This window comes from Pseudophryne corroboree, unplaced genomic scaffold (assembly GCF_028390025.1).
Source record: "Pseudophryne corroboree isolate aPseCor3 unplaced genomic scaffold, aPseCor3.hap2 scaffold_223, whole genome shotgun sequence".
NCBI lineage: Eukaryota > Metazoa > Chordata > Amphibia > Anura > Myobatrachidae > Pseudophryne > Pseudophryne corroboree.
Genome location: NW_026968879.1, coordinates 365,299 through 390,108, shown reverse-complemented (window position 1 = coordinate 390,108; position 24,810 = coordinate 365,299). Strand labels below are relative to the sequence as shown.

The 24,810-nt window shown below is 41.1% G+C and overlaps 6 non-coding genes and 1 pseudogene across 6 annotated transcripts; 2 read left to right on the top strand and 5 right to left on the bottom strand.

Annotated features, from left to right (window-relative positions):
- The first annotated feature begins 7,354 nt into the window (after nt 1-7,354).
- On the top strand, nt 7,355-7,517 carry LOC135008726 (U1 spliceosomal RNA). Its single transcript, XR_010208376.1, has one exon. It is a non-coding gene; the product is annotated as a U1 spliceosomal RNA (small nuclear RNA).
- Nucleotides 7,518-9,600: 2,083 nt separating this feature from the next.
- On the bottom strand, nt 9,601-9,779 carry LOC135008887 (U1 spliceosomal RNA; annotated as a pseudogene).
- An 8,193-nt stretch (nt 9,780-17,972) lies between these two features.
- On the top strand, nt 17,973-18,046 carry TRNAN-AUU (transfer RNA asparagine (anticodon AUU)). Its single transcript has one exon. It is a non-coding gene; the product is annotated as a tRNA-Asn (tRNA).
- Nucleotides 18,047-23,428: 5,382 nt separating this feature from the next.
- Nucleotides 23,429-23,544, bottom strand: LOC135008952 (U5 spliceosomal RNA). Its single transcript, XR_010208552.1, has one exon. It is a non-coding gene; the product is annotated as a U5 spliceosomal RNA (small nuclear RNA).
- A 275-nt stretch (nt 23,545-23,819) lies between these two features.
- On the bottom strand, nt 23,820-23,935 carry LOC135008932 (U5 spliceosomal RNA). Its single transcript, XR_010208533.1, has one exon. It is a non-coding gene; the product is annotated as a U5 spliceosomal RNA (small nuclear RNA).
- A 274-nt stretch (nt 23,936-24,209) lies between these two features.
- On the bottom strand, nt 24,210-24,326 carry LOC135008966 (U5 spliceosomal RNA). The gene has a single exon (XR_010208566.1). It is a non-coding gene; the product is annotated as a U5 spliceosomal RNA (small nuclear RNA).
- A 59-nt stretch (nt 24,327-24,385) lies between these two features.
- LOC135008684 (U1 spliceosomal RNA) lies at nt 24,386-24,549 on the bottom strand. Its single transcript, XR_010208336.1, has one exon. It is a non-coding gene; the product is annotated as a U1 spliceosomal RNA (small nuclear RNA).
- Between the last annotated feature and the right edge of the window lie 261 nt (nt 24,550-24,810).

The following is a 24,810-nucleotide window of genomic DNA, read 5'->3' as shown; positions in this document are numbered from 1 at the left end:
AATAGTATATTGACAGTATTGTTTTCTTTCAAAAATCCACTTAATTTTCTTTACCCTATTATTAAAATGGTAATTGACAAAAACAAACTACATTGTCACCAGAAGAGCAATACAAAATGTACAAGTGATATATTAAAATCATCTTTCCAGCTTGAATTTCAATGATGCATTGGGGCAACGATTTTGTGAGAAACACCTTCACCCTTAAATAAAGATTTTCTTAATTCCTTACCTGTGTGCTAATTAGATATCACCTTGTTTTCACATTAAACAGACTTCCACATGCGAAAGCAGCAAGGATGCAGTGGCGTTAATGTTTCCTGGTGTCAACCTGTATTATTTCAGTAGATATTGAAATGAGGATGCATCTTGCTGCCTTTCCAATGAAGCAAGTTTAATTTAGTAATAGGTGAAAAACCATCCCTACAAATATGTTAATCAGATACTTGGCTTTGTGGACACTTTTCAGAGAACAAATTAGTTAGCATAAAAATAAAGCCAGAAAATGAAGAGCTGTTTAATCACTCAATTGGATTTTTCTGCCAGCATATTTCTTTTTCTCTGCAACCCACTGCTAAATTGTGCTTCCTAGCTGTTTTTATAAAATCACTGAATCAAATCTAACTCTGATTACATCAGAGAAGGCCAGGTACCCTACACCATAACAGGGGGTTTGAAATTTTGACTTGTCTACTTAAAGATCACCAAAATCTGATAACAAGGTCAATTAAGTCCCTGGGTGGGATTGAACCACCAACCTTTTGGTTAACAGCCTTACACACTAACTGATTGCGCCACAGCGACACTTTGCAGAAGTACATACTGACAAAGGCTAATAAGCATTCATCTAGAACGATTCCTAGAAACATTTTAAAAAGTCAATAATGTGGAGAGTTTTTGTAAGATGTTTCTTCCATCAACCAATGAAGAAACACATTGGTACTTTCCCATGATGAGTGAGTGCTTCAGGATCTTTTGCACTTACATGTGCAGCAGAGTACTGTAATGGAAGCATGCTGGGTCCATAACCCAGAGGTAGGCAGATTGAAACTATCCTCTGCTATATGCATTTTTTTTTGTTAATTAAAGTAATCCAAAACTGGGATTGATATTTTTGCTCTTTTATTTTTACTTAAAGTACAATAACTTTTACCATTTTAATTTGTTTTAATAGTATATTGACAGTATTGTTTTCTTTCAAAAATCCAATTAATTTTCTTTACCCGATTATTAAAATGGTAATTGACAAAAACAAACTACATTGTCACCAGAAGAGCAATACAAAATGTACAAGTGATATATTAAAATCATCTTTCCAGCTTGAATTTCAATGATGCATTGGGGCAACGATTTTGTGAGAAACATCTTCACCCTTAAATAAAGATTTTCTTAATTCCTTACCTGTGTGCTAATTAGATATCACCTTGTTTTCACATTAAACAGACTTCCACATGAGAAAACAGCAAAGATGCAGTGGCGTTAATGTTTCCTGGTGTCAACCTGTATTATTTCCGTAGATATTGAAATGAGGATGCATCTTGCTGCCTTTCCAATGAAGCAAGTTTAATTTAGTAATAGGTGAAAAACCATCCCTACAAAGATGTTAATCAGATACTTGGCTTTGTGGACACTTTTCAGAGAACAAATTTGTAATCATAAAAATAAAGCCAGAAAATGAAGAGCTGTTTAATAACTCAATTGGATTTTTCTGCCAGCATTTTTCTTTTTCTCTGCAACCCACTGCTAAATTGTGCTTCCTAGCTGTTTTTTTATAAAATCACTTAATCAAATCTAACTCTGATTACATCAGAGAAGGCCAGGTACCCTATACCATAAGAGGGGGTTTGCAATTTTGACTTGTCTACTTAAATATCACCAAAATCTGATAACAAGGTCAATTAAGTCCCTGGGTGGGATTGAACCACCAACCTTTTGGTTAACAGCCTTACACACTAACTGATTGCGCCACAGCGACACTTTGCAAAAAGCACATACTGACAAAGACTAATAAGCATTCATCTAGAACGTTTCCTAGAAAAACTTTAAAAAGTCAATAATCTGGAGAGTTTTTGTAAGATGTTTCTTCCAGCAACCAATGAAGAAACACATTGGTACTTTCGCATGATGAGTGAGTGCTTCAGGATCTCTTGCACTTACATGTGCAGCAGAGTACTGCAATGGAAGCATGCTGGGCCCATAACCCAGAGGTAGGCAGATTGAAACTATCCTTTGCTATATGAATTTTTTTTTTTGTTCATTAAAGTAATCCAAAACTGGGATTGATATTTTAGCTTTTATTTTTACTTAAAGTACAATAACTTTTACCATTTTAATTTGTTTTAATAGTATATTGACAGTATTGTTTTCTTTCAAAAATCCACTTAATTTTCTTTACCCTATTATTAAAATGGTAATTGACAAAAACAAACTACATTGTCACCATAAGAGCAATACAAAATGTACAAGTGATATATTAAAATCATCTTTCCAGCTTGAATTTCAATGATGCATTGGGGCAACGATTTTGTGAGAAACATCTTCACCCTTAAATAAAGATTTTCTTAATTCCTTACCTGTGTGCTAATTAGATATCACCTTGTTTTCACATTAAACAGACTTCCACATGAGAAAGCAGCAAGGATGCAGTGGCGTTAATGTTTCCTGGTATCAACCTGTATTATTTCAGTAGATATTGAAATGAGGATGCATCTTGCTGCCTTTCCAATGAAGCAAGTTTAATTTAGTAATAGGTGAAAAACCATCCCTACAAATATGTTAATCAGATACTTGGCTTTGTGGACACTTTTCAGAGAACAAATTAGTTAGTATAAAAATAAAGCCAGAAAATGAAGAGCTGTTTAATCACTCAATTGGATTTTTCTGCCAGCATATTTCTTTTTCTCTGCAACCCACTGCCAAATTGTGCTTCCTAGCTGTTTTTATAAAATCACTGAATCAAATCTAACTCTGATTACATCAGAGAAGGCCAGGTACCCTACACCATAACAGGGGGTTTGAAATTTTGACTTGTCTACTTAAAGATCACCAAAATCTGATAACAAGGTCAATTAAGTCCCTGGGTGGGATTGAACAACCAACCTTTTGGTTAATAGCCTTACACACTAACTGATTGCGCCACAGCTACACTTTGCAAAAGTACATACTGACAAAGGCTAATAAGCATTCATCTAGAACGATTCCTAGAAACATTTTAAAAAGTCAATAATGTGGAGAGTTTTTGTAAGATGTTTCTTCCATCAACCAATGAAGAAACACATTGGTACTTTCCCATGATAAGTGAGTGCTTCAGGACCTCTTGCACTTACATGTGCAGCAGAGTACTGTAATGGAAGCATGCTGGGTCCATAACCCAGAGGTAGGCAGATTGAAACTATCCTCTGCTATATGCATTTTTTTTTGTTAATTAAAGTAATCCAAAACTGGGATTGATATTTTTGCTCTTTTATTTTTACTTAAAGTACAATAACTTTTACCATTTTAATTTGTTTTAAGAGTATATTGACAGTATTGTTTTCTTTCAAAAATCCACTTAATTTTCTTTACCCGATTATTAAAATGGTAATTGACAAAAACAAACTACATTGTCACCAGAAGAGCAATACAAAATGTACAAGTGATATATTAAAATCATCTTTCCAGCTTGAATTTCAATGATGCATTGGGGCAACGATTTTGTGAGAAACATCTTCACCCTTAAATAAAGATTTTCTTAATTCCTTACCTGTGTGCTAATTAGATATCACCTTGTTTTCACATTAAACAGACTTACACATGAGAAAACAGCAAAGATGCAGTGGCGTTAATGTTTCCTGGTGTCAACCTGTATTATTTCCGTAGATATTGAAATGAGGATGCATCTTGCTGCCTTTCCAATGAAGCAAGTTTAATTTAGTAATAGGTGAAAAACCATCCCTACAAAGATGTTAATCAGATACTTGGCTTTGTGGACACTTTTCAGAGAACAAATTTGTAATCATAAAAATAAAGCCAGAAAATGAAGAGCTGTTTAATCACTTAATTGGATTTTTCTGCCAGCATTTTTCTTTTTCTCTGCAACCCACTGCTAAATTGTGCTTCCTAGCTGTTTTTTTATAAAATCACTTAATCAAATCTAACTCTGATTACATCAGAGAAGGCCAGGTACCCTACACCATAAGAGGGGGTTTGCAATTTTGACTTGTCTACTTAAATATTACCAAAATCTGATCACAAGGTCAATTACGTCCCTGGATGGGATTGAACCACCAACCTTTTGATTAATAGCTGAACACACTAACCGATTGCGCCACAGAGACACTTTGCGAAAAGTACATACTGACAAAGACTAATAAGCATTCATCTAGAACGTTTCCTAGAAAAACTTTAAAAAGTCAATAATCTGGAGAGTTTTTGTAAGATGTTTCTTCCAGCAACCAATGAAGAAACACATTGGTACTTTCGCATGATGAGTGAGTGCTTCAGGATCTCTTGCACTTACATGTGCAGCAGAGTACTGCAATGGAAGCATGCTGGGCCCATAACCCAGAGGTAGGCAGATTGAAACTATCCTTTGCTATATGCATTTTTTTTTTGTTCATTAAAGTAATCCAAAACTGGGATTGATATTTTAGCTTTTATTTTTACTTAAAGTACAATAACTTTTACCATTTTAATTTGTTTTAATAGTATATTGACAGTATTGTTTTCTTTCAAAAATCCTATTAATTTTCTTTACCCGATTATTAAAATGGTAATTGACAAAAACAAACTACATTGTCACCAGAAGAGCAATACAAAATGTACAAGTGATATATTAAAATCATCTTTCCAGCTTGAATTTCAATGATGCATTGGGGCAACGATTTTGTGAGAAACATCTTCACCCTTAAATAAAGATTTTCTTAATTCCTTACCTGTGTGCTAATTAGATATCACCTTGTTTTCAAATTAAACAGACTTCCACATGAGAAAGCAGCAAGGATGCAGTGGCGTTAATGTTTCCTGGTGTCAACCTGTATTATTTCAGTAGATATTGAAATGAGGATGCATCTTGCTGCCTTTCCAATGAAGCAAGTTTAATTTAGTAATAGGTGAAAAACCATCCCTACAAATATGTTAATCAGATACTTGGCTTTGTGGACACTTTTCAGAGAACAAATTCGTTAGCATAAAAATAAAGCCAGAAAATGAAGAGCTGTTTAATCACTCAATTGGATTTTTCTGCCAGCATATTTCTTTTTCTCTGCAACCCACTGCTAAATTGTGCTTCCTAGCTGTTTTTTTTATAAAATCACTGATTCAAATCTAACTCTGATTACATCAGAGTAGGCCAGGTACCCTACACCATAAGAAGGGGGTTTGAAATTTTGACTTGTCTACTTAAAGATCACCAAAATCTGATAACAAGGTCAATTACATCCCTGCGTGGGATTGAACCACCAACCCTGTGATTAATAACCAAACACACCAACAGATTGCGCCACAGAGACACTTTACAAACGTACATACTGACAAAGGCTAATAAGCATTCATCTAGAACGTTTCCTAGAAAAACTTTAAAAAGTCAATAATCTGGAGAGTTTTTGTAAGATGTTTCTTCCATCAACCAACGAAGAAACACATTGGTACTTTCCCATGATGAGTGAGTGCTTCAGGATCTCTTGCACTTACATGTGCAGCAGAGTACTGCAATGGAAAAATGCTGGGCCCATAACCCAGAGGTAGGCAGATTGAAACTATCCTCTGCTATATGCATTTTTTTTTGTTAATTAAAGTAATCCAAAACTGGGATTGATATTTTTGCTCTTTTATTTTTACTTAAAGTGCAATAACTTTTACCTTTTTAATTTGTTTTAATAGTATATTGACAGTATTGTTTTCTTTCAAAAATCCACTTAATTTTCTTTACCCTATTATTAAAATGGTAATTGACAAAAACAAACTACATTGTCACCAGAAGAGCAATACAAAATGTACAAGTGATATATTAAAATCATCTTTCCAGCTTGAATTTCAATGATGCATTGGGGTAACGATTTTGTGAGAAACACCTTCACCCTTGAATAAAGATTTTCTTAATTCCTTACCTGTGTGCTAATTAGATATCACCTTGTTTTCACATTAAACAGACTTCAACATGCGAAAGCAGCAAGGATGCAGTGGCGTTAATGTTTCCTGGTGTCAACCTGTATTATTTCAGTAGACATTGAAATGAGGATGCATCTTGCTGCCTTTCCAATGAAGCAAGTTTAATTTAGTAATAGGTGAAAAACCATCCCTACAAAGGTGTTAATCAGAGACTTGGCTTTGTGGACACTTTTCAGAGAACAAATTTGTTAGCATAAAAATAAAGCCAGAAAATGAAGAGCTGTTTAATCACTCAATTGGATTTTTTTGCCAGCATATTTCTTTTTCTCTGCAACCCACTGCTAAATTGTGCTTCCTAGCTGTTTTTATAAAATCACTGAATCAAATCTAACTCTGATTACATCAGAGAAGGCCAGGTACCCTACACCATAACAGGGGGTTTGAAATTTTGACTTGTCTACTTAAAGATCACCAAAATCTGATAACAAGGTCAATTACGTCCCTGGGTGGGATTGAACCACCAACCTTTTGGTTAATAACCATACACACTAACTGATTGCGCCACAGCGACACTTTGCAAAAGTACATACTGACAAAGGCTAATAAGCATTCATCTAGAACGCTTCCTAGAAACATTTTAAAAAGTCAATAATGTGGAGAGTTTTTGTAAGATGTTTCTTCCATCAACCAATGAAGAAACACATTGGTACTTTCCCATGATAAGTGAGTGCTTCAGGACCTCTTGCACTTACATGTGCAGCAGAGTACTGTAATGGAAGCATGCTGGGTCCATAACCCAGAGGTAGGCAGATTGAAACTATCCTCTGCTATATGCATTTTTTTTTGTTAATTAAAGTAATCCAAAACTGGGATTGATATTTTTGCTCTTTTATTTTTACTTAAAGTACAATAACTTTTACCATTTTAATTTGTTTTAATAGTATATTGACAGTATTGTTTTCTTTCAAAAATTCACTTAATTTTCTTTTCTGTGTGCTAATTAGATAGCACCTTGTTTTCACATTAAATAGACTTCCACATGAGAAAGCAGCAAGGATGCAGTGGCGTTAATGTTTCCTGGTGGTAGTGGGGGACTGTGTTTGTGCTTTCCTCTGGTCAGCTCTGGTAAAAGTCAGATTTCTTTGTCTCAGATCTTCCTCTAGCCTTGTTGTTCTTTCGAGAGTTCCCTTGTGCTGCCTCAGTTGGATCTCCTTCACTTGACAGGGGCGTACCCGAGCAGCGACCCTCCCCAGCACTAGCCCAACTCCTACTTACCTGCCAGGTGAGATACTATGATCATGAAGGTGCTTCTCCCAGGGCAAGGCTCACCCATTGCACTCTGGGTGTGCTGCTCCTGCGATTTCCCCAAATGTGGGAAACTTGACTGCATAATTTGTGTTTCCCCTGGTCGGCTCTCGTATAATTCAGATCTCTTTGTCTCAGGTCTCTCTCCAGCCTAGTTTGCTGTCTGTTTCCACTTCTCTTTTCTTAAACCGCTCCCTTCTATGTCCTTGCGCACCTTAATTAAATCTAACTCTGATTACGTCAGAGAAGGCCAGGTACCCTACACCATAAGAGGGGGTTTGAAATTTTGACTTGTCTACTTAAAGATCACCAAAATCTGATCACAAGGTCAATTACATCACTGGGTGGGAACCTTTTGGTTAATAGCCCATGTAAGTGCAAGAGATCCTGAAGCACTCACTCATCATGGGAAAGTACCAATGTGTTTCTTACAAAAATTCTCCAGATTATTGACTTTTTAAAGTTTTTCTAGGAAACGTTCTAGATGAATGCTTATTAGCCTTTGTCAGTATGTACTTTTGCAAAGTGTCGCTGTGGCGCAATCAGTCAGTGTGTATGGCTATTAACCTAAAGGTTGGTGATTCAATCCCACCCAGGGACGTAATTGACCTTGTTATCAGATTTTGGTGATCTTTAAGTAGACAAGTCAAAATTTCAAACCCCCTCTTATGGTGTAGGGTACCCGGCCTTCTCTGATGTAATCAGAGTTAGATTTGATTAAGTGATTTTATAAAAAACAGCTAGGAAGCACAATTTAGCAGTGGGTTGCAGAGAAAAAAAATTATGCTGGCAGAAAAGTCCAATTGAGTGATTAAACAGCTCTTCATTTTCTGATTTTATGTTTATGCTAACAAATTTGCTCTCTGAAAAGTGTCCACAAAGCCAAGTCTCTGATTAACACCTTTGTAGGAATGATTATCCACCTATTACTGAATTAAACTTGCTTCATTGGAAAGGAAGCAAGATGCATCCTCATTTCAATGTCTACTGAAATAATACAGGTTGACACCAGGAAACATAAACGTCACTGCATCCTTGCTGCTTCCTCATGGGGAAGTCTGTTTAATGTGAAAACAAGGTGATATCTAATCAGCACACAGGTAAGGAATTAAGAAAATCTTTCTTTATGGGTGAAGATGTTTCTCACAAAATTGTTGCACCAAGGCATCATTGAAATTAAAGCTGGAAAGATGATTTTAATATATCACTTGTATATTTTGTACTGCTCTTCTGGTGACAATGTAGTTTGTTTTTGTCAATTACCATTTTAATAATAGGGTAAAGAAAATTAAGTGGATTTTTGAAAGAAAACAATACTGTCAATATACTATTAAAACAAATTAAAATGGTAAAAGTTATTGTACTTTAAGTAAAAATAAAAGAGCAAAAATATCAATCCCAGTTTTGGATTACTTTAATTAACAAAAAACAATGCATATAGCAGAGGATAGTTTCAATCTGCCTACCTCTGGGTTATGGACCCAGCATGCTTCCATTACAGTACTCTGCTGCACATGTAAGTGCAAGAGATCCTGAAGCACTCACTCATCATGGGAAAGTACCAATGTGTTTCTTCATTGGTTGATGGAAGAAACATCTTACAAAAACTCTCCAGATTATTGACTTTTTAAAGTTTTTCTAGGAAACGTTCTAGATGAATGCTTATTAGCCTTTGTCAGTATGTACTTTCGCAAAGTGTCTCTGAGGCACAAACAGTTAGCGTGTTCAGTTGTTAACCAAAAGGTTGGTGGTTCAATCCCACCTAGGGACGTAATTGACCTTGTTATCAGATTTTGGTGATCTTTAAGTAGACAAGTCAAAATTTCGAAAACCCCTGTTATGGTGTAGGGTACCTGGCCTTCTCTGATGTAATCAGAGTTAGATTTGATTAAGTGATTTTATAAAAAAAACAGCCACGAAGCACAATTTAGCAGTGGGTTGCAGAGAAAAAGAAATATGCTGGCAGAAAAATCCAATTGAGTGATTAAACAGCTCTTCATTTTCTGGCTTTATTTTTATGCTAACAAATTTGTGCTCTGAAAAGTGTCCACAAAGCCAAGTATCTTATTAACACCTTTGTAGGGATGGTTTTTCACCTATTATTAAATTAAACTTGCTTCATTGGAAAGGCAGCAAGTGATGTCATCCAAGCAGTGGGTCAAGGTTGGCTTCAAACCTCGTCTGCTTATGAAAAGAGAAAAGGGGTATGCAGGGCATGGCGGCCTTTTGCGGTGCTTGGATGACCCCTAGTTCGCATTAAATAATGCAGTCGAGTTTCCCACATTTGGGGAAATCACAGGGGTCAGCATACCCAGAATGCAATGAATGAACCGCACCCTGGGAGAACAGTCTTCATGACCATGGTATCTCCTATGCAAAATAAGTATGATTTGGGATAGGGCTGGGGAGGGCCGCTGCTCAGGCACATCTCTGTCAAGTAAAGGAGATTCAACTGAGGCAGCACAAGGGAACTCTCATCTGGGGACAACAACTGCAGGGAGAACACATATTTTCAGATGAACATGGGAGGGCAGAAGGCTGCCTAATACTGAAGCACCCCCAAACAACAAACCAAATGCAACAACTAGTGCAAGCATTCCTGGGGGAAGGCCTGCAGCAGATGGATTTGCATATGGCGATGTCATCCAAGCAGTGGGTCAAAGTTGGCTTCAACCCTCGTCTGCATATGAAAAGAGAAAAGGGGCGTGCAGGGCATGGCGACCTTTTGCGGCACTTGGATGACCCCTAGTTCGCATTAAACACCTCCACCCTCTGTCGGTGTGGGGCTCATGTTGGCTATGCCCCAGCCCCTGAAGGATTCAAGCTGATTTCTTGCAGCAGCTGGGCACTGTAACAGCTCCAGAGCTGCTCTGTAAGGCAAGTAAAAGGGTGTGGGCCCTGCAGCACTACCTGTAGTTCGCATTGTGCAAGACCCCTAGTTCGCATTAAACACCCCCACCCTCCTTCGGTGTGGGGCTCATGTTGGCCATGCCCCAGCCCCTGAAGCATTCACGCTGATTTCTTGCAGCAGCTGGGCACTGTAACAGCTCAAGAGCTGCTCTGTAAGGCAAGTAAAAGGGTGTGGGCCCTGCAGCACTACCTGTAGTTTGCATTGTGCATTGGAAGGCACAAAGTAAGCAGACGGGAGGAGAAGTCAGGATAGTGCACAAGGGTATAGACGGGAGGGGATCAAGAAAAAAGAAGTGGAAACAGACAGCAAACTAGGCTTCCAATGCACAATGCAAACTACAGGTAGTGCTGCAGGGCCCACACCCTTTTACTTGCCTTACAGAGCAGCTCTGGAGCTGTTTAATCACTCAATTGGATTTTTCTGCCAGCATAATTTTTCTCTTACGTCCTAGAGGATGCTGGGGACTCCGTAAGGACCATGGGGGATAGACGGGCTCCGCAGGAGACATGGGCACTTTAAGAAAGACTTTAGATCTGGGTGTGCACTGGCTCCTCCCTCTATGCCCCTCCTCCAGACCTCAGTTTACTACTGTGCCCAGAGGAGACTGGGTGCTTTTCAGGGAGCTCTCCTGAGTTTCCTGACAGAAAGTATATTTGTTAGATTTTTTTATTTTCAGGGAGCCTGCTGGCAACAGACTCCCTGCATCGAGGGGCGGAGGGGAGAGATGCACACCTACTTCTGTGAGTTGATAGGCTCTGCTTCTTAGGCTACTGTACAGCATTAGCTCCAGAGGGATCGGTACGCAGGTCTCACCCTCGCCGTCCGTCCCAGAGCCGCGCCGCCGTCCCCCTCGCAGAGCCGGAAGATAGAAGCCGGGTGAGTATGAGAAGAAAAGAAGACTTCAGAGGCGGCGGAAGACTTCATGATCTTCACTGAGGTAACGCACAGCAGTAAAGCTGTGCTCCATTGCTCCCATACACCTCACACACGGCAGTCAGTGTAAGGGTGAAGGGCGCAGGGGGGACGCCCTGGGCAGCAATATAGACCTCTCTTTGGCAAAATAAATATATATGCAGCTAGGCACTGTATATATATATAAGAGCCCCCGCCATTTTTTTATGGGGGGGGCTATTTGAGCGGGACAGAAGCCCGTCGCTGAGGGGGTGGGGCTTCTCCCTCAGCACTCCCCAGCGCCATTTTCTCCACAGCACCGCTGAGGGGAAGCTCCATGGACTCTCCCCTGCTTATACCACGGTAGAAAGAGGGTCTTAAAGAAGAGGGGGCACATAATTAGGCGCATATATATATGGAAATACAGCGCTACTGGGTAAACATAAAATGATTGTGTTTTTTTCCTGGGTCATATAGCGCTGGGGTGTGTGCTGGCATACTTTCTCTCTCTGTCTCTCCAAAGGGCCTTGTTGGGGAACTGTCCTCAGATAAGAGGATTCCCTGAGTGTATGGTGTGTCGGTACACGTGTGTCGACATGTCTGAGGTAGAAGGCTCTCCTAGAGAGGAGCAGGAGCAAATTAATGTGGTGTCTCCATCAACAACGCCGACACCTGACTGGATGGATATGTGGAATGTTTTAAGTGCTAATGTAAACTTATTACACAAGAGATTAGACAAAGCTGAAGCTAGGGAACAGTCAGGGAGTCAACCCATGCCTGTCCCTATGTCGCAGGGACCTTCGGGGTCTCAAAAGCGCCCACTATCCCAAATAGTTGACACAGATACCGACACAGATTCTGACTCCAGTGTCGACTACGATGATGCAAAGTTACAACCAAAATTGGCTAAATGTATTCGATATATGATTATTGCAATAAAAGATGTTTTGCACATCACAGAGTCCCCTGTCCCTGACACGAGGGTACACATGTATAAGGGAAAGAAACCTGAGATAACCTTTCCCCCCTCACATGAGTTGAACGAATTATGTGAAAAAGCTTGGGAATCTCCAGACAAAAAGCTGCAGATTCCCAAAAGGATTCTTATGGCGTATCCTTTCCCGCCAATGGACAGGATACGGTGGGAATCCTCCCCTAGGGTGGATAAAGCATTGACACGCTTATCCAAAAAGGTAGCGCTGCCATCCCAGGATACGGCTACCATCAGGGACCCTGCTGACCGCAAGCAGGAGGTTACCCTAAAGTCCATTTACACACATTCTGGTACCTTACTCAGACCGGCAATTGCGTCGGCCGAGGTTGTAGCGCGGTGGCAGCATGGACAGATACCTTATCAGCAGAGATTGAGACCCTAGATAAGGATGCTATGTTATTGACCATAGGGCATATAAAAGATGCTGTCCTATATATGAGAGATGCTCAAAGTGACATTAGTCTACTGGGTTCTAGAATAAACGCTATGTCGATTTCTGCTAGACGAGTCCTATGGACCCGGCAATGGACAGGTGATGCCGACTCAAAAAGGCATATGGAGGTTTTACCTTACAGGTGTGAGGAATTGTTTGGGGAAGGTCTCTCGGACCTTGTCTCCACAGCTACAGCTGGTAAATCAAATTTTTTGCCTTATATTCCCTCACAGCCTAAGAAAGCACCACATTATCAAATGCAGTCCTTTCGATCACAGAGAAACAAGAAAGTACGAGGTGCGTCCTTTCTTGCCAGAGGTAAGGGCAGAGGGAAGAAGCTGCACAACACAGCTAGTTCCCAGGAACAGAAGTCCTCCCCGGCCTCTACAAAATCCACCGCATGACGCTGGGGCTCCGCTAAAGGAGTCCGCCCAGTTGGGGGCACGTCTTCGTGTTTTCAGCCACATCTGGGTTCATTCGCAGGTGGATCCCTAGGCAATAGAAATTGTTTCTCAGGGTTACAAGCTGAAATTCGAAGAGGTGCCTCCTCGCCGGTTTTTCAAATCGGCCCTACCATCTTCTCCCCAGGAAAGGGAGATAGTGTTAAATGCAATTCACAAATTGTATCTTCAACAGGTGGTGGTCAAGGTTCCCCTGCTTCAACAAGGAAAGGGAAATTATTCGACCCTGTTTGTAGTCCCAAAACCGGACGGTTTGGTCAGACCCATATTAAATTTAAAATCCCTGAACCTATACTTGAAAAGGTTCAAGTTCAAGATGGAATCGCTAAGAGCGGTCATCGCCAGCCTAGAAGGGGGGGATTTTATGATATCTCTGGACATAAAGGATGCATACCTTCATGTACTCATTTATCCACCTCATCAGGCGTACCTAAGATTTGCGGTACAGTATTGTCATTACCAATTTCAGACGTTGCCGTTTGGTCTCTCCAGAATTTTCTCCGAGAATTTTCACCAAGGTAATGACGGAAATTATGGTGCTCCTGCGAAAGCAAGGTGTCACAATTATCCCGTACTTGAACGATCTCCTCATAAAAGCGAGATCAAGAGAGCAGTTGCTGAACAGCGTATAACTTTCATTGAAGGTGTTACAGCAAAACGGCTGGATTCTCAATATCCCGAAGTCGCAGTTGGTTCCTACGACTCGTCTGACTTTGCTTGGGCATTATTCTGGATACGGACCAGAAAAGGGTTTATCTTCCGATAGAAAAGGCCCAGGAACTCATGACTCTGGTCAGGAACCTATTGAAACCAAAACAGGTGTCAGTGCATCACTGCACTCGAGTCCTGGGAATGATGGTGGCATCATACGAGGCCATTCCCTTCGGCAGGTTCCATGCGAGGATCTTGCAATGGGACCTACTGGACAAGTGGTCCGGGTCACATCTACAGATTCATCAGTTGATCACCCTGTCCCCTAGGGCCAGGGTATCTCTCCTGTGGTGGCTGCAGAGTGCTCACCTTCTAGAGGGCCGCAGGTTCGGCATTCAGGACTGGATCCTGGTGACCACGAACGCGAGCCTCCGAGGTTGGGGAGCAGCCACACAGGGAAGAAATTTCCAAGGTCTTTGGTCAAGTCAGGAGACTTGTCTTCACATCAACATCCTGGAGCTAAGGGCCATATACAACGCCCTATGTCAAGCGGAGACCTTACTTCGCGACCAACCAGTTCTGATCCAGTCAGACAACGTCACCGCAGTAGTTCATGTAAACCGCCAAGGCGGCACAAGGAGCAGAGTGGCGATGGCGGAAGCCACCAGAATTCTTCGCTGGGCGGAGAATCATGTAAGCGCACTGTCAGCAGTGTTCATTCCGGGAGTGGACAACTGGGAAGCAGACTTCCTCAGCAGACACGACCTACATCCAGGAGAGTGGGGACTCCATCAGGAAGTCTTCGCACAGATTGCAAGTCGGTGGGGACTGTTCCAGATAGACATGATGGCGTCCCGCCTCAACAAAAAGCTACAGAGGTATTGCACCAGGTCAAGAGACCCTCAGGCAGTAGCTGTTTAAACAGCTCTTCATTTTCTGATTTTATGTTTATGCTAACAAATTTGCTCTCTGAAAAGTGTCCACAAAGCCAAGTCTCTGATTAACACCTTTGTAGGAATGGTTTTTCACCTATTACTGAATTAAACTTGCTTCATTGGAAAGGCAGCAAGATGCATCCTCATTTCAATGTCTACTGAAATAATACAGGTTGACACCAGGAAACATAAACGCCACTGCATCCTTGCTGCTTTCGCATGTGGAAGTCTGTTTAATGTGAAAACAAGGTGATATCTAATTAGCACACAGGTAAGGAATTAAGAAAATCTTTATTTAAGGGTGAAGGTGTTTCTCACAAAATCGTTGCCCCAATGCATCATTGAAATTCAAGCTGGAAAGATGATTTTAATATATCACTTGTACATTTTGTATTGCTCTTCTGGTGACAATGTAGTTTGTTTTTGTCAATTACCATTTTAATAATAGGGTAAAGAAAATTAAGTGGATTTTTGAAAGAAAACAATACTGTCAATATACTATTAAAACAAATTAAAATGGTAAAAGTTATTGTACTTTAAGTAAAAATAAAAGAGCAAAAATATCAATCCCAGTTTTGGATTACTTTAATTAACAAAAAAAAATGCATATAGCAGAGGATAGTTTCAATCTGCCTACCTCTGGGTTATGGGCCCAGCATGTTTCCATTGCAGTACTCTGCTGCACATGTAAGTGCAAGAGATCCTGAAGCACTCACTCATCATGGGAAAGTACCAATGTGTTTCTTCGTTGGTTGATGGAAGAAACATCTTACAAAAACTCTCCAGATTATTGACTTTTTAAAGTTTTTCTAGGAAACGTTCTAGATGAATGCTTATTAGCCTTTGTCAGTATGTATGTTTGTAAAGTGTCTCTGTGGCGCAATCGGTTAGTGTGTTTGGTTATTAATCAAAGGGTTGGTGGTTCAATCCCACCCAACGATGTAATTGACCTTGTTATCAGATTTTGGTGATCTTTAAGTAGACAAGTCAAAATTTCAAACCCCCTTCTTATGGTGTAGGGTACCTGGCCTACTCTGATGTAATCAGAGTTAGATTTGAATCAGTGATTTTATAAAAAAACAGCTAGGAAGCACAATTTAGCAGTGGGTTGCAGAGAAAAAGAAATATGCTGGCAGAAAAATCCAATTGAGTGATTAAACAGCTCTTCATTTTCTGGCTTTATTTTTATGCTAACTAATTAGTTCTCTGAAAAGTGTCCACAAAGCCAAGTATCTGATTAACATATTTGTAGGGATGGTTTTTCACCTATTACTAAATTAAACTTGCTTCATTGGAAAGGCAGCAAGATGCATCCTCATTTCAATATCTACTGAAATAATACAGGTTGACACCAGGAAACATTAACGCCACTGCATCCTTGCTGCTTTCTCATGTGGAAGTCTGTTTAATGTGAAAACAAGGTGATATCTAATTAGCACACAGGTAAGGAATAAAGAAAATCTTTATTTAAGGGTGAAGATGTTTCTCACAAAATCGTTGCCCCAATGCATCATTGAAATTCAAGCTGGAAAGATGATTTTAATATATCACTTGTACATTTTGTATTGCTCTTCTGGTGACAATGTAGTTTGTTTTTGTCAATTACCATTTTAATAATCGGGTAAAGAAAATTAATTGGATTTTTGAAAGAAAACAACACTGTCAATATACTATTAAAACAAATTAAAATGGTAAAAGTTATTGTACTTTAAGTAAAAATAAAAGCTAAAATATCAATCCCAGTTTTGGATTACTTTAATGAACAAAAAAAAAATGCATATAGCAAAGGATAGTTTCAATCTGCCTACCTCTGGGTTATGGGCCCAGCATGCTTCCATTGCAGTACTCTGCTGCACATGTAAGTGCAAGAGATCCTGAAGCACTCACTCATCATGGGAAAGTACCAATGTGTTTCTTCATTGGTTGCTGGAAGAAACATCTTACAAAAACTCTCCAGATTATTGACTTTTTAAAGTTTTTCTAGGAAACGTTCTAGATGAATGCTTATTAGTCTTTGTCAGTATGTACTTTTTGCAAAGTGTCTCTGTGGCGCAATCGGTTAGTGTGTTCAGCTATTAATCAAAAGGTTGGTGGTTCAATCCCATCCAGGGACGTAATTGACCTTGTCATCAAATTTTGGTAATATTTAAGTAGACAAGTCATATAGCAGAGGATAGTTTCAATCTGCCTACCTCTGGGTTATGGACCCAGCATGCTTCCATTACAGTACTCTGCTGCACATGTAAGTGCAAGAGATCCTGAAGCACTCACTCATCATGCGAAAGTACCAATGTGTTTCTTCATTGGTTGCTGGAAGAAACATCTTACAAAAACTCTCCTTATTATTGACTTTTTAAAGTTTTTCTAGGAATCGTTCTAGATGAATGCTTATTAGCCTTTGTCAGTATGTACTTTTGCAAAGTTTCGCTGTGGCGCAATCAGTTAGTGTGTACGGCTATTAACCAAAAGGTTGGTGGTTCAATCCCACCCAGGGACGTAATTGAACTTGTAATCAGATTTTGTTGATCTTTAAGTAGACAAGTCAAAATTTCGAAAACCCCTGTTATGGTGTAGGGTACCTGGCCTTCTCTGATGTAATCAGAGTTAGATTTGATTCATACTGTTAACTGGGTAGTATATCACAAGTTATACGGTGTGATTGGTGTGGCTGGTATGAATCTTGACCTTGGATTAACAAAAATCCTTTCCTCGAACTGTCTGTCTCCTCTGGGCACAGTTTCTCTAACTGAGGTATGGAGGAGGGGCATAGAGGGAGGAGCCAGTGCACACCCAGATCTAAAGTCTTTCTTAAAGTGCCCATGTCTGCTGCGGAGCCCGTCTATCCCCCATGGTCCTTACGGAGTCCCCATCATCCTCTACGGACTACGAGAAAAAAAAATTACCGGTAGGTTTAAAATGTTATTTTTTTCTCTGCAACCCACTGCTAAATTGTGCTTCCTAGCTGTTTTTTATAAAATCACTTAATTAAATCTAACTCTGATTACGTCAGAGAAGGCCAGGTACCCTACACCATAAGAGGGGGTTTGAAATTTTGACTTGTCTACTTAAAGATCACCAAAATCTGATGACAAGGTCAATTACATCCCTGGGTGGGATTGAACCACCAACCTTTTGGTTAATAGCCCATGTAAGTGCAAGAAATCCTGAAGCACTCACTCATCATGGGAAAGTACCAATGTGTTTCTTACAAAAATTCTCCAGATTATTGACTTTTTAAAGTTTTTCTAGGAAACGTTCTAGATGAATGATTATTAGCCTTTGTCAGTATTGACTTTTGCAAGGTGTCTCTGTGGCGCAATCGGTTAGCATGTTTGGCTATTAACCAAAAGGTTGGTGGTTCAATCCCACCCAGGGATGTAATTGACCTTGTAATCAGATTTTGGTGATCTTTAAGTAGACAAGTCAAAATTTCAAAAACCCCCCTTATGGTGTAGGGTACCTGGCCTTCTCTGATGTAATCAGAGTTAGATTTGATTAAGTGATTTTATAAAAAAACAGCTAGGAAGCACAATTTAGCAGTGGGTTGCAGAGAAAAAAAATATGCTGGCAGAAAAGTCCAATTGAGTGATTAAACAGCTCTTCATTTTCTGATTTTATGTTTATGCTAACAAATTTGCTCTCTGAAAAGTGTCCACAAAGCCAAGTCTCTGATTAACACCTTTGTAGGAATGGTTTTTCACCTATTACTGAAATAAACTTGCTTCATTGGAAAGGCATCAAAGATGCATCCTCATTTCAATGTCTACTGAAATAATACAGGTTGACACCAGGAAACGTCACTGCATCCTTGCTGCTTCCTCACGGGGAAGTCTGTTTAATGTGAAAACAAGGTGATATCTAATCAGCACACAGGTAAGGAATTAAGAAAATCTTTCTTTGTGGGTGAAGATGTTTCTCACAAATTGTTGTCCCAATGCATCATTGAAATTCAAGATGGAAGATGATTTTCATATATCACTTGTACATTTTGCATTGCTCTTCTGGTGACAATGTAGTTTGTTTTTGTCAATTACCATTTCAGTAATAGGGTAAAGAAAATTAAGTGGATTTTTTAAAGAAAACAATGCTGTCAATATACTATTAAAACAAATTAAAATGATAAAAGTTATTGTACTTTAAGTAAAAATAAAAGAGCCAAAATATCAATCCCAGTTTTTGATTACTTTAATTATAAAAAAAAAAATGCACATAGCAGAGGATAGTTTCGATCAATCGACCTCTGGGTTATGGGCCCAGCATGCTTTCATTGCACTACTCTGCTGCTCATGGAAGTGTAAGAGATCCTGAAGACTAAATAGATTAAAGGCCTAAAAGTACTGGACTATAAGGAAAGACTTACTAGGCTGAATATTTATACACTAGAAAAGAGGTGCCTAAGAGGAGATATTATTAATATCTTCAAATATGTAAAGATACATAACAAAGAGTTATCAGAGGAATTATTTATTAAAAGAACACGTGGTCACTCGCTGCGACTGGAGGAAAGTTCAGAACGCAATGGAGGAAAGGTTTCTTCACTGTTAGGGCAATCAGGATGTGGAATTCCCTGCCAGGGAAGGTGGTAATGGCGGACTCTGTAATTGGATTTAAAAAAGGAATGGATACATTTCTGAATGAAAAAGCTATCCAAGGTTATAATACTTAAAATATCAACATGGTTAATCCGGGGGTAACATGAGTTATAGTAGCTAACTAGTCATAAAACATTATTCAGCAAGTATGTAGAATCATCACAACTTAAAACAGGTTGAACACGATGGGCAATTTGCCTCTATTCAACCTCAAAAACTATGTTACTATATTACTATGTTATTGTAGTATACAGAACACCACAATGCAATGAGCAGTGATAGTGAGCACTGATGAGGATACTAGAACTGACACTGAGCAGCAAGATGCAGCACTGGACTATTAGTAATGTACTGTAGTATGCTGAGCACCACAATGCAGCACAAGACAATGAGCAGTGATACTGAGCACTGATGAGGATACTACTGAGAACTGACACTGAGCAGGAGAGACACACTACTAGTATTACTGAGCAGCAATAAGTAACCACTGATACTGAGCACTGATATTGAGATTTCCACTGAGAGAACATAGCCACGTCCTCTCCGCTCTCTCTTCAATGCACGAGTAAAAATGGCAGCAACGCGCAGCTCTTTATATGGAATCCGAATCTCGCGAGAATCCGACAGCGGGATGATGACATTTTCCCTTGTTCAGGTTTTCCGAGTCAGGCGGGAACAACCGAGCCTGCCTCGGACCAGTGTAAACCACGTGGAGTTCGTGGGGAATTCGGTTCTCGGAGAACCGAACCCGCTCCTCTCTACCTTATACCCATCAATTTTTTTATTTTCAATCTAAGCCCCTGCAGTTTTCTGTAAGCATCTGCTTCGCTATGATGATTAACAAGTCACAAGGGCAAACACTCAGGGTTTGAGGCGTAGATCTTAGGACCAGCTGCTACAAGCATGGCAGAGGTGTCACTATCACTGGTGACACACAGAGAGGTGGCGAGGGAGATTGTAATGCAGTGCGCGCAGATAAGCAGCGCAATGGTAAAAAGGAGGCATGGTTTCATAGGTAGGGGCGTGGCCTGGTGGCCTGAATCTACATTTTGTTGCTCCGGGTGTCCCGGGGGTTGGGGGCTGCACCCGGGGACTAGTGTGTGAGCGGTGCTGGCTCCTGCACAGTGACAGGGCATGGCCACCCAGCATGACGCCTCCCTTCTTGACCATGCTGTAATTGCAGTCGCACTGCAGTTCAGCGTGATCATAAAAAATGGTGTAGGCTCCTGCTGGTGCAGACTGTATGTGCGCGCAGGAAGCCGCCACCATTTTTGTGATCACAGCGGCTGAATGTGATGTCATACAGCCGCTGTGACCACGCCCCCTGTGTCTCCTCCGTTGCAGACCCCATTTTGAAGCCTTGCCCCCGCACCGCTCCATCCCTGACTTGGAAATGGAGTGTTGCTGACCCACCTCTCCCCCCCTTCCCCACCCCGATTGACAGGCAGAGGCGATCACATTCTCTGCGGGGTGCCGCAGAAAATGCAGGCACATGCGTATGCTCTTAGCAATTTTTGCAGTTGGATCGCTTATTGTGATTGCAATCCAACCTGAATCAGGCCCTATTACCTATCACAATGCGCTGCGGGCAGTACAAAATTGGGTTAATATAGGAGAAAAACCCCCAGACCTGTGCTCCTTAACTGTACCTGGTGGCTAGTGGAGCGGCTGCCCAGTAATCAGTGTCCACCGCAGTGCGCACACGGCCCACCCCCTACGGCCTCGCTCCCCTTCATCAGCGGCCTCGTGATCCGGAAGGGTGGTGTGTGTGTGACTGACCTTAGGATGAAACCGGAGCCTCCGCTGCAGTGACCCAGCAACCAGGGCACGGGAGTATATAGCGCCGCTGGGAGTGATGAAGCTGCAGTAAAGATGTCTATTAGACCTAGCCTGCTGCAGCCCTTGTAGATTCTCATAAAACAAGTTCTTCTTTTCTTGTCAAAATTAATAGCTAAGAATAGGCTGCCTGAGGCAGGCCCCTGTTAATTGGCCTGCTACTGAAGGCACCAACTACAAACTGAGCTCCCTGTTCATGGAAGCGGGGTTATAGAGGAGAATGCACTGAGCTTCTTGGGAACAGTCAAAAGCTTTGAGCCGGTTGGTGCCTCAGATCAAGATCCTACTCTACACCCCAATGTGAATCCTTGTGGAGTCCAGTGTACCCCACAGAAGAAATTAATGTGTCACACCCATTGGCAGCAACCTTAGAATAGCTGCTGACGGGCACAATTGAGAAAGGAAGGGGGGGGGACATTTGAATCCAGCACATAGATGCAATTCAAATATGTAATTTGTACCTTCCTATTTTAAAATATAATGGATGAACCTCACCCTGTGAGAACAATCTTCATGATCAAGAGATCTAATATGTAAAATAAGTATGAGTTGGGATAGGGCTGGGGAGGGTGGCAGCTCGGGCAGCCCCTCCCCCGTCAAGTTAAGGAGATTCAACTGAGGAAGCACAAGGGAACTCTCGTCTGGGGACAACAACTGCAGGGAGACCACATCTTTTCAGATGAACATGGGATGGCGGAAGGCTGCCTAATACTGAAGCACCATCAAATATCAAACCATATCCAACAACTAGTAACAGCATTCCTGGGGGAAGGTCTGCAGCAGACGGATTTGCATACGGTGATGTCATCCAAGCAGTGGGCCAAAGTTGGCTGGAACCCTCATCTGCATATAAAAAGAGAAAAGGGGCATGCAGGGCATGGCGGCCTTTTGCAGTGCTTGGATGACCCCTAGTTCGCATTAAACACCCCCACCCTCCTTTGGTGTGGGGCTCATGTTGGCCATGCCCCATCCCCTGAAGCATTCATGCTGATTTCTTGCAGCAGCTGGGCACTGTAACAGCTCCAGAGCTGCTCTGTAAGGCAAGTAAAAGGGTGTGGGCCCTGCAGCACCACCTGTAGTTCGCATTGTGCGTTGGAAGGCACAAAGTAAGCAGACGGGAGGAGAAGTCAGGATAGTACACAAGGGCATCCTTTTCTCTTAGTCCGTAGAGGATGCTGGGGTCACATTAAGAACCATGGGGTATAGACGGGATCCGCAAGAGACATGGGCACTTTAAGACTTTCAAAGGGTGTGAACTGGCTCCTCCCTCTATGCCCCTCCTCCAGACTCCAGTTATAGGAACTGTGCCCAGGGAGACGGACATTTCGAGGAAAGGATTTATTGTTAAACTAAGGTGAGCATCTTACCAGCTCACACCTTAAGCATGCCGCAGAACGTGGCATTCAACAGAACACAAGCCAACGGCATGAACAATTGCAGCAAAAAGCTGACCAGAACCGTAACACAACATGTGTATAACCACAAGTAATAACTGCAGACACAGTATGGACTGGGACGGGTGCCCAGCATCCTCTACGTACTAAGAGAAAAGGATTTACCGGTAGGTATTAAAATCCTATTTTCTCATACGACCTAGAGGATGCTGGGGTCACATTAAGAACCATGGGGTTATACCAAAGCTCTTGAACGGGTGGGAGAGTGCGTACGACTCTGCAGCACCGAATGACCCAACTTGAGGTTATCATCAGCCAAGGTATCAAACTTGTAAAACTTAGCAAAAGTGTTTACTAAATAGCTGCTCGGCAAAGTTGCAATGCCGAGACTCCCCGACCAGCTGCCCAGGATGAACCCACCTTTCTAGTAGAATGGGTCTTCACCTAATTCAGTAACGGCAATCCTGCCGTGGAATGAGCATGCTGAATTTTACCACAGATCCAGCGCATAATGGTCTGCATGGAAGCAGGACACCCAATCATGTTGGGAGCATACAGGACAAACAGAGCCTCTGTTTTCCTAATCTGAACCGTTCTGGTGACATAAATTTTCAAAGTTCTGACCACAGCCAGAGACTTTGACTCAACGAAGGTGTCAGTGGCCAAAGGCACCATGTGGAAAGATGAACCACCTTCGGCAGAAATTGTTGACGTGTCCTCAATTCTGCTCTATCTTCATGAAAGATCAAATAAAGGCTCTTGTGATACTGCATGGTTTGTACTGTTTTCCATGTGCTCCCAGATCTTTCAAGCAAGTAGCATGGTCAAGAAAGTTCTGTTTGAAAAGAAACAAACATTTACTGTCATTGTTATGCAAATAAACTTACATTAAAGCTAACAAGAAAGCACACTCGTTCTGTCTTTAAACTGATAAAAGAAACCCCAATAATATGGGGCATGCAAAAATTGAGATAAAACTCAGTTTTGCTCCTCTCCACGGAAATCTTTAATAAAAGGCGAAATATTTGTTAGTTCTGAAGAGAAACCAGAGCATGACCAAGATTCCACCTGTCGCCTGAGTGCCATGCCAGCAGTTCTCATTCAGCTCAAAGTGAGCACCCAATTTGAATGAAAGAAAGCAGATTTCTCACCAGGCTTCCCCTTGCTATAAACATGGTTTGTACTCTTTTCCATGTGCTCCCAGATCTTTCAAACAATTAGTGTGGTCAAGAAAGTTCTGTTTGAAAAGAAACAAACATTTACTGTCATTTCTATGCAAATGAGCTTACATTAAAGCACACTCGTTCTATCTTTAAACCAATAAAATAAAACCCCAATAAGATGGGGCATGCAAAAATTGAGATAAAACTCAGTTTTGCTCCTCTCCACGGAAATCTTTAGTAAAAGGCGAAAGATTTGTTCGTTCTGAAGAGAAACCACAGCATGACCAAGATTCTACCTGTCGCCTGAGTGCCATGCCAGCAGTCCTCATTCAGCTCAAAGTGAGCACCCAATTTGAAAGAAAGAAAGCAGATTTCTCACCAGGCTTCCCCTTGCTATAAACATGGTTTGTACTCTTTTCCATGTGCTCCCAGATCTTTCAAGCAATTAGTATAGTCAAGAAAGTTCTGTTTGAAAAGAAACAAACATTTACTGTCATTTCTACGCAAATGAGCTTACATTAAAGCACACTCGTTCTATCTTTAAACTGAAAAAAGAAACCCCAATAAGACGGGGCATGCAAAAATTGAGATAAAACTCAGTTTTGCTCCTCTCCACGGAAATCTTTAGTAAAAGGCAAAAGATTTGTTCGTTCTTAAGAACTAGCACAAGGGAACTCTCAAAAGAAGAACAAGGCTCTGAAACAAAGAAATCTGACTTTTACCAGAGCTGACCAGAAGAAAACACAAACACAGTCCCCCACTACCACAAATAAAGCAGTCGAGTTTCCCACATTTGGGGAAATCACAGGGGTCAGCATACCCAGAATGCAATGAATGAACCTCACCCTGGGAGAATAATCCTTATGACCATGGTATCTCCTATGCAAAATAAGTATGATTTGGGATAGAGCTGGGGAGGGCCGCTGCTCAGGCACATCTCTGTCAAGTTAAGGAGATTCAACTGAGGCAGCACAAGGGAACTCTCATCTGGGGACAACAACTGCAGGGAGAACACATATTTTCAGATGAACATGGGAGGGCAGAAGGCTGCCTAATACTGAAGCACCCCCAAACAACAAACCAAATGCACCAACTAGTGCAAGCATTCCTGGGGGAAGGCCTGCCGCAGATGGATTTGCATATGGTGATGTCATCCA